The sequence below is a fragment of the Triticum aestivum genome, chromosome 5A (genome assembly GCF_018294505.1).
Source record: "Triticum aestivum cultivar Chinese Spring chromosome 5A, IWGSC CS RefSeq v2.1, whole genome shotgun sequence".
In the NCBI taxonomy this organism is placed as follows: Eukaryota; Viridiplantae; Streptophyta; class Magnoliopsida; order Poales; family Poaceae; genus Triticum; species Triticum aestivum.
Window position 1 is genome coordinate 137,847,191 of NC_057806.1, and position 6,865 is coordinate 137,854,055.

The 6,865-nt window shown below is 45.1% G+C and overlaps 1 pseudogene; it reads left to right on the plus strand.

Annotated features, from left to right (window-relative positions):
• Positions 1–310: 310 nt before the first annotated feature.
• Positions 311–2,441, plus strand: LOC123101255 (monothiol glutaredoxin-S5-like; annotated as a pseudogene).
• Positions 2,442–6,865: the final 4,424 nt, after the last annotated feature.

The following is a 6,865-nucleotide window of genomic DNA, read 5'->3' on the forward strand; positions in this document are numbered from 1 at the left end:
ACAAATGCTCATAATCTGCTAAGTAACAGGAACTAACATTTCATAGCACTCTTGCATCAGTCATTTGGGCATCAAGATGAACTCAAACAAGCATGTCACAATGGAATGAAATGAAGTGCACATCGTAATGAACATTTTGATATACTGCACGCACAAAACGAAGCAACGGATGAGAAGTTATGGCATTTTGAACAGTGCTTGAAAATATAGCGGATGGAAAAGACTTAGGCGAAAATCGGGTCAACCTCTAGGGTTCAGATATGGATCTGGCATGGATTATGAAGATCGCCGAAGAAGGAGTTTGCCAGAGATGGAGGAGACGGCCGGAGATGGAGGGGTGAGGCGGATTCGGCGAGGTAGAGGCCCGATCCGGCCGCGGGACGACGGCGGCGGCTCTGCGGGCGCGGAAGCCGAGGCGGATCCGCGGCAGAGCGCCGGCAAGCGGACGCGCGGCGGCGGGATACGGCGGCGCAGCGCAGGTGCGGGGCGGCGGCGCGGAACCGAGGCGCAGGTGGAGAGGCGGCGGGGGGGCACGGCCCGATCGGCGCGCGGGCGGGCCGGCCATGGGCCAGGCGGGCCGGCGTGGTGGGTGGATGCGGCGGGACACGTGGCGAGACAGGATTGGGCGCGGGCGACGGCGACGTGTCCGACGCCGGCGGACGCGTCTGGCGACGGCGGGAGGAGCTAGACTAGGGTTTTGGACCCGAAATTTCGGAGGGGTGCACATATCTATACATAGAAGGAGGTGGGAGTGTCCAAGTGGAGAGCGGTTTTCGGCCACGCGATTGTGATCGAACGTCCGAGAGGATGGAGGGGTTTTGGATGGGTTATTGGGCCACTTTTGAGGGGTGTTGGTCTGCAACACACACGAGGCCTTTACGGTTCCCCGGTTAACCGTTGGAGATCAAACGAACTCCAAATGGCACGAAACTTGACAGGCGGTCTACCAGTGGTGTACCAAGGCCGCTTGGCAAATCTCGGTCCATTCCGAGAAAGTTTAACACCCGCACACGAAAAGAGACAAAAGAGGGCGTCGGAAGACGTAGGAGTGTCGGAATGCAAAACGGACAACGGGGAAAATGCTCGGATGCATGAGATGAACACGTATGCAAATGAGATGCACATGATGACATGATATGAAATGCATGACGTGAACAAAATGCAAAACAAAGACAAAACCCAACCACGAGGGAATCTCATAACTTAGAGCCGAAAATGGCAAGAGTGCGAGTACAAATATGGTAAGTTACATACGGGGTGTTACATACCGTTCGATCAAGGAGAGTCCAACGGTGCAGACGTATGATCCGTGGGGTTTGGGTTCTGGCCAATCAGAATGCATGACTCAGATCACGCGCGTGGCAGGGGGGCATCAGCCACGGTTTAGTGGACACACGGCTTTCATGAGTGAACCGTGTGTTATTTGAAAACATTTACATTAACTAATAGCATATTTTTGTTTGAATGAAAACATGAGTTCATCGTTTCGCCTCCAATTTTTTCCATGGTAAGAAATCATGATTGTACCCTATGGTTCAATTTTTTGGTACATTTTACCAAGCGGCAGGCCTGGCTAGCAATCTCAAACTTTGAATATGCAAAAAAGAGATCTCGTTTGTATATATATATATATACATCTAGGCTATTCTATTATGCATAACAGAATATTATTCTGTTACCCTACTTGAACTGATGGTTTCATACGGTTGTACTGATGATTTTCATCTCATTGAACTCCGAGCTATTTTTCTCTACAGGAGTGCGCACGCCATGGCGTGGGCGAGAAGCGGAAGGAGCAGGGCGCCTCTTGCATTGCGGCCCTTGCGCACATGCGGTAGAGTGGCGGTACAAGTCCACACGCAGGCGACGACGGGAGCATGAGAGAACGCGGGGGAAGTAGAGAAGCACGCGTCCATGGCAGAAGAGGACTTGGTGCAGCAACGGCAAACCGAGCAAAAAAGAGAAGAGCTCGATCGCGTCGTACGTCGCTCGGCCGATCGACCAGGCGATCCCCTACAACGCCGGCCAGCTGCCGGCGTGCCTGCAGCAGTCTGAGCAGGCCGAGGCCGAGGGCGTGGCCGGCCAGGAAGGCAGGCTCGCGGCTCGCCGACACGGCGGCGAGGGGCGACGGCGGGGAGGTGGTGAGGAGGGTCATGGCAGAGAGCCTGGTGCTGGTGGTGGGGAGGCACGGGTGCTACCTCAGCCACGTGGTGAAGCGGCTGTTGCAGGGGCTCGGGGTGAACCCCACCATGCACGAGGTCGCCGACGAGGCCGAGCTCGCTGCAGCGGTGGCCGGGAACGCTGGAGGCGAGGCCGTCGTCGTGCTGCTGGCGGTGTTCGTCGGTGGGAGGAACCTCGGCGGGCTCGATCGGCTCATGGCCGTGCACATCTCCGGCGAGCTCGTGCCCATACTCAAGGACGCCGGCACGCTCTGGCTCTAAGTCTCTGACTCTGAGCAAAACCAAAGATGCATTCGGGACGGGGTACTACGGACGTACGAACAACCATTTGATCATGAGTTAAACTTCTTTTCAATTCTCTTTTTGACTCTTGATGAGATTATGTGAGTTACTACTGCTCGATCTTCAATCTCTCTTGATTGGGATCAATAATGGAGTACCAGCTTAGCTATAGTTAGGCCTAAATTCTTTTGATTAGGGTAGGAAAAATTAGGAACTATTGTGCCATCTCGTGCTTATTTTTGCCCTCATGCTTGTAAATACATGGATGAGTGAAGAGGGGTGTACTATTTAGCACTATATAAATCATGTTCCTTTCATCTTGCACATTAGTTTTCTAGATGCCAATTCATTTTGTCTTTGAAGGTTTCTTCTAGCAGGCGTATGATGTTATCACGAAATGGCACTATGTTGGATATTTGTAATCCATGAAGGGGTGCTTGTTTGTTGCAGATAATTTCCCTCTCTCTTCTTCTATAGTACTCCTATTTATCATAGATTAATTTTAAATTCTTCTGAAAATAGAGGACTCGAACTGATCTCCAATTTTTGGGTTTGTACTGAGTGGTTTTCATATACTAGACTTTACTTTGTTTTTCCGTAAGATTTTCCTCGTACTTTCCAACGATCTATGGTATCATTGTCCCCGAACTTGCATGATTTATATAGTTGAACCGAATGACATTTTTTTCAAAAAGAAAATATTTATTTGCAACGGTGTTTTGGACTTCTCTCATTTTACGACCTAAACATTTACCATTTGAATTTTCATATAGGGTTTTCTTTCCGTTTGAGCTTTTTTCGCGTCCCGAGCATGGTGTCGGGGCATGGCGCGTGTTATAGGGTTTTCTTTTGAACTCCCATTGTAGTAATACATGGAATTCTTGGACTAGCACACGACGATAGAGCACACACGATAAACATTCTGAAGTCGTCTAAGCTACAACATTTGGGGCGCGGGCAACAACGGCGGCGCTCGCGGCGGCACTCGTACTAATCTATGTGTGTGTTTGTATAGAGGAGGTATTTTTTCATAGAGTAATTTTGAATGGTTCCGAAAAAAGTACTTGAACTGATGCCCGTATGGGTTTGTACTGAGGGTGTTTTCGCATACTAGACTTCACTTTTTTTGGTATGGCTTTTCCTTGCAACTTTTCAATGGTTTACGGTTTTCATAGTCCTCGAACTTGCGTGGATTATATCATTATCATTGAACTGAATGCTATTTTTTGAAAAGAAAATGTTTTGTGTTTTTTTAACTCAATTTTTCTGCTACGATGTTTTGGACTTCTCGCGTTTTGCGACTTCAACTTTTACCATTTAAATTTTCATGGGTTTTTTTTATTTTGTTTGAGCTTTTTTCCAAACTTATTTGAGACTTCATGTTTGAACATACAACCGATGAGACTAGATCAAACATTTTGATGGAAACAGTAGTTTAAACATTAAAAAGTGCAGAAACGGTAGAAAATTTTAGTTCAGTTACTCTTGCTCAATCACAATCGGGCAGGCCCTGCTCAACACCACCTACCAAGACAGAAACGCTACACCAAACATGTGTTGGACTTACATAGAGGAAGCTGGCATATAATGCAAAAGAAATGAGACACGTCACAATGTTATAATCGATGAGACTAGATCAACCACAAAGAAGTGTAGCCATGTTCTTCGCAAACCAAACCAAATCGTCTCAGGTTTCGATAATCTAACATGAACAAAAGAGATCCGGAACACACACGACGTCCGCAAAAGCTTCATCAGCAGCAAACTCACAGCAGGTTCCCACGAGTGTGAATTAACAAGGGTGGCATGGCACCAAGTTACTGCACCAGCTTAATTCCTATGTACTACATACTGTACTTAGCAGTGGTGGTGCCACTAGCGGCGGAGGTGATGTTATCTATGATGCAAAGATGACACTCTCAGGACCTCCTCTTCCTCTTCTTCTTGTCCTCGGACTTGGCACATGCGTTCTTGAGCTGCAATGGAACACAACACCGTCAGCCATCTCAATGGATCACATCATATAAAAATGAATCGAATTTTAGCAACCGTGGGTGGAGGATGAGTAGTCAGCCAAGGTGGCTAGGGTGCTTACCCCGATGATGAGGACACGACGAGGACAATGGCGAAACTGGCGAAGAGGGTGAGTGTGTGCTTGATGTAGCCCATGACACCGCGACGCGCCCTCTCGATGATCTCCTTCGTGTCATACACCATGTTGAACTTGTGGAGTTCTGATTTTTGAACCTTCCCAGTAGTAATACATGTACTGGGCAGTACAAGATTGTTGAGCAGCTGACCCACAGAAACAAAAACACTCCTGGAGTGCACACGCAAAATCATTTACAAAAATAGTAGTAGCAAGAAGCAATAAACAGCCACACATACACGTGTTTTTGAGAGTGAAGCAACGGAGAGGCAAAGGTGTACGCAGCATAAACTTCATCCTATTTTATGATGAGCACATCCACGATGCATCCTGTTTTATGTTAACCAAGTGAAAGTACAGTGCTCAATCTGAAGCATAACCACAAGCACTTGTTTCTATTATACGAAGATGGAAACACAAAGGAAATCGGACTCATCATCAGAAGTAGATGAACTGAAAAGCGTACAAAATTTGAACTTGTGCATACAAAAGACGAACTGAATCACCATCTCTATACTGAACTTATGTATCTATACAATGCAATCCTATTATTATATCTTGTCAAAAATCTCAAATTAAAATTTGAACTTATCGAACATGCACATGGAACGGACAACAATTCACATAAATACTGTGTTACTTCCCTAGATGCTTCTACAATCACGGGAAATACAAGTCTACCCACACCACTATCCCAACCAAAATTGAAACTTGCATTCACAGGTTGTTGTGGAGTTTTCAACTTGTAACAACTAAAACACTTTAGCCGTAGTGTAACATCAAACCTTAAGAAAAAATGCCAGTTCTCATTGGGCATATGAACAATCAATCACCTTCTCTGCATCAATGGAAACTCATAGTTCATTACAAGAAATCAAATTAGCAATCAATTTTTGTTGGTGAGAGATAAGAGAGAGGAGATACGAACGGGGAGTTCAACCCCGCTGCTACATCCTCCTCGGCAGAGGCACGCAGCGAGGATGCCACCTCGTTGCTATGCTTATAGGAAAACTGATTGTTGAAGTGCAGCAACAAGTTATTTGCCACATGGACAAAGAATTTTCTTCGGGTTTTATTTTGAACTTGCCTGGAAGTAATACTTGTACTCTAGTCCCAGTACAAGTATCATGCCTATAATTTGTAAACAAAAAAAGATGCAGAATTTACAAATGAAAAGATTAAAATAAAAGTTGAAACAACAGAGAAACTATGAAGCAAATAGCATGAGTGATCTTCTAGTTGAAGCACTATATTTTACTGATAGTTTTTTTGTCAGTGAACTTTTGTAATTTAGGTACTAGAACTCACTGATGTTATTTACTCTTCGTTTTTTGAAGGCATTTTCAGTACATGTTGAATTCTTTTTTAAACACACCCACAGTTGAAATGGATTAGTACATGCGGAAAATATCAGTTTTCATAAGCAAAACTTGCACTGAATTGGTTAAACTCTGAATATGTTCAGAGAACATTAGAGTCTCATGCTACTCTAGGCCACACACCGAACCAAGCTTTTCAGCATGATGCATCTTCTCATATGGAATGTATATACGGAACCAAAACAATTTCTTATAACACTTCTTAGCCCATTCGCTTCAAGCTTTAGAAGAAAAACTTTTGGGGGGGGGGAGAACAGAAGATGAATTTCTAAACTACATTTCTCTGAACTGAATTCCTATCAGATGTTGAACTTTCTAACCTGCAGTTGCCCAGAAGCCGTCCCAAATTCTGCTTGGACTAATGTTCGCGTTCCACTTGGACGGCTGCCAGTCACCATGGTGGACGAGCTCATGGCCAAGTGTGGCCAAGGCGACCACCGGGAACTGTAGGTGCTTGTGCAGCAACACATTTTTGCCCGGCTTCTCGAATCCTTGCCCAATTTTCCTGAGAAGCAAGATAGACAAGAGATAAATTCTTCTCTCTTACAGCTGAAAAATTGAACGCATCTAAAAAATCACATTTTTTTATGCGCTCAACCTCCTGCATATATATTTAAACTGATGGTTTTCTCTCACCGAACATTCTACCTCGCAAGTCTGAACTATGCGAACTTTATTCTGGCCAAACTATTACAAATTTTCTATACAGCGAACTACCGTACAATATAAAACTGATTTTTTTAACACGCACATTGCACTGATTCATCTTTCCTTTATGAACTGATGATAAAATATATACTGGGCTTCTACACCAGCAGCAAATTCAGGAATACATGAAATTTTTTGGATAGCAATCTAACAAGTGTTATAGCAAA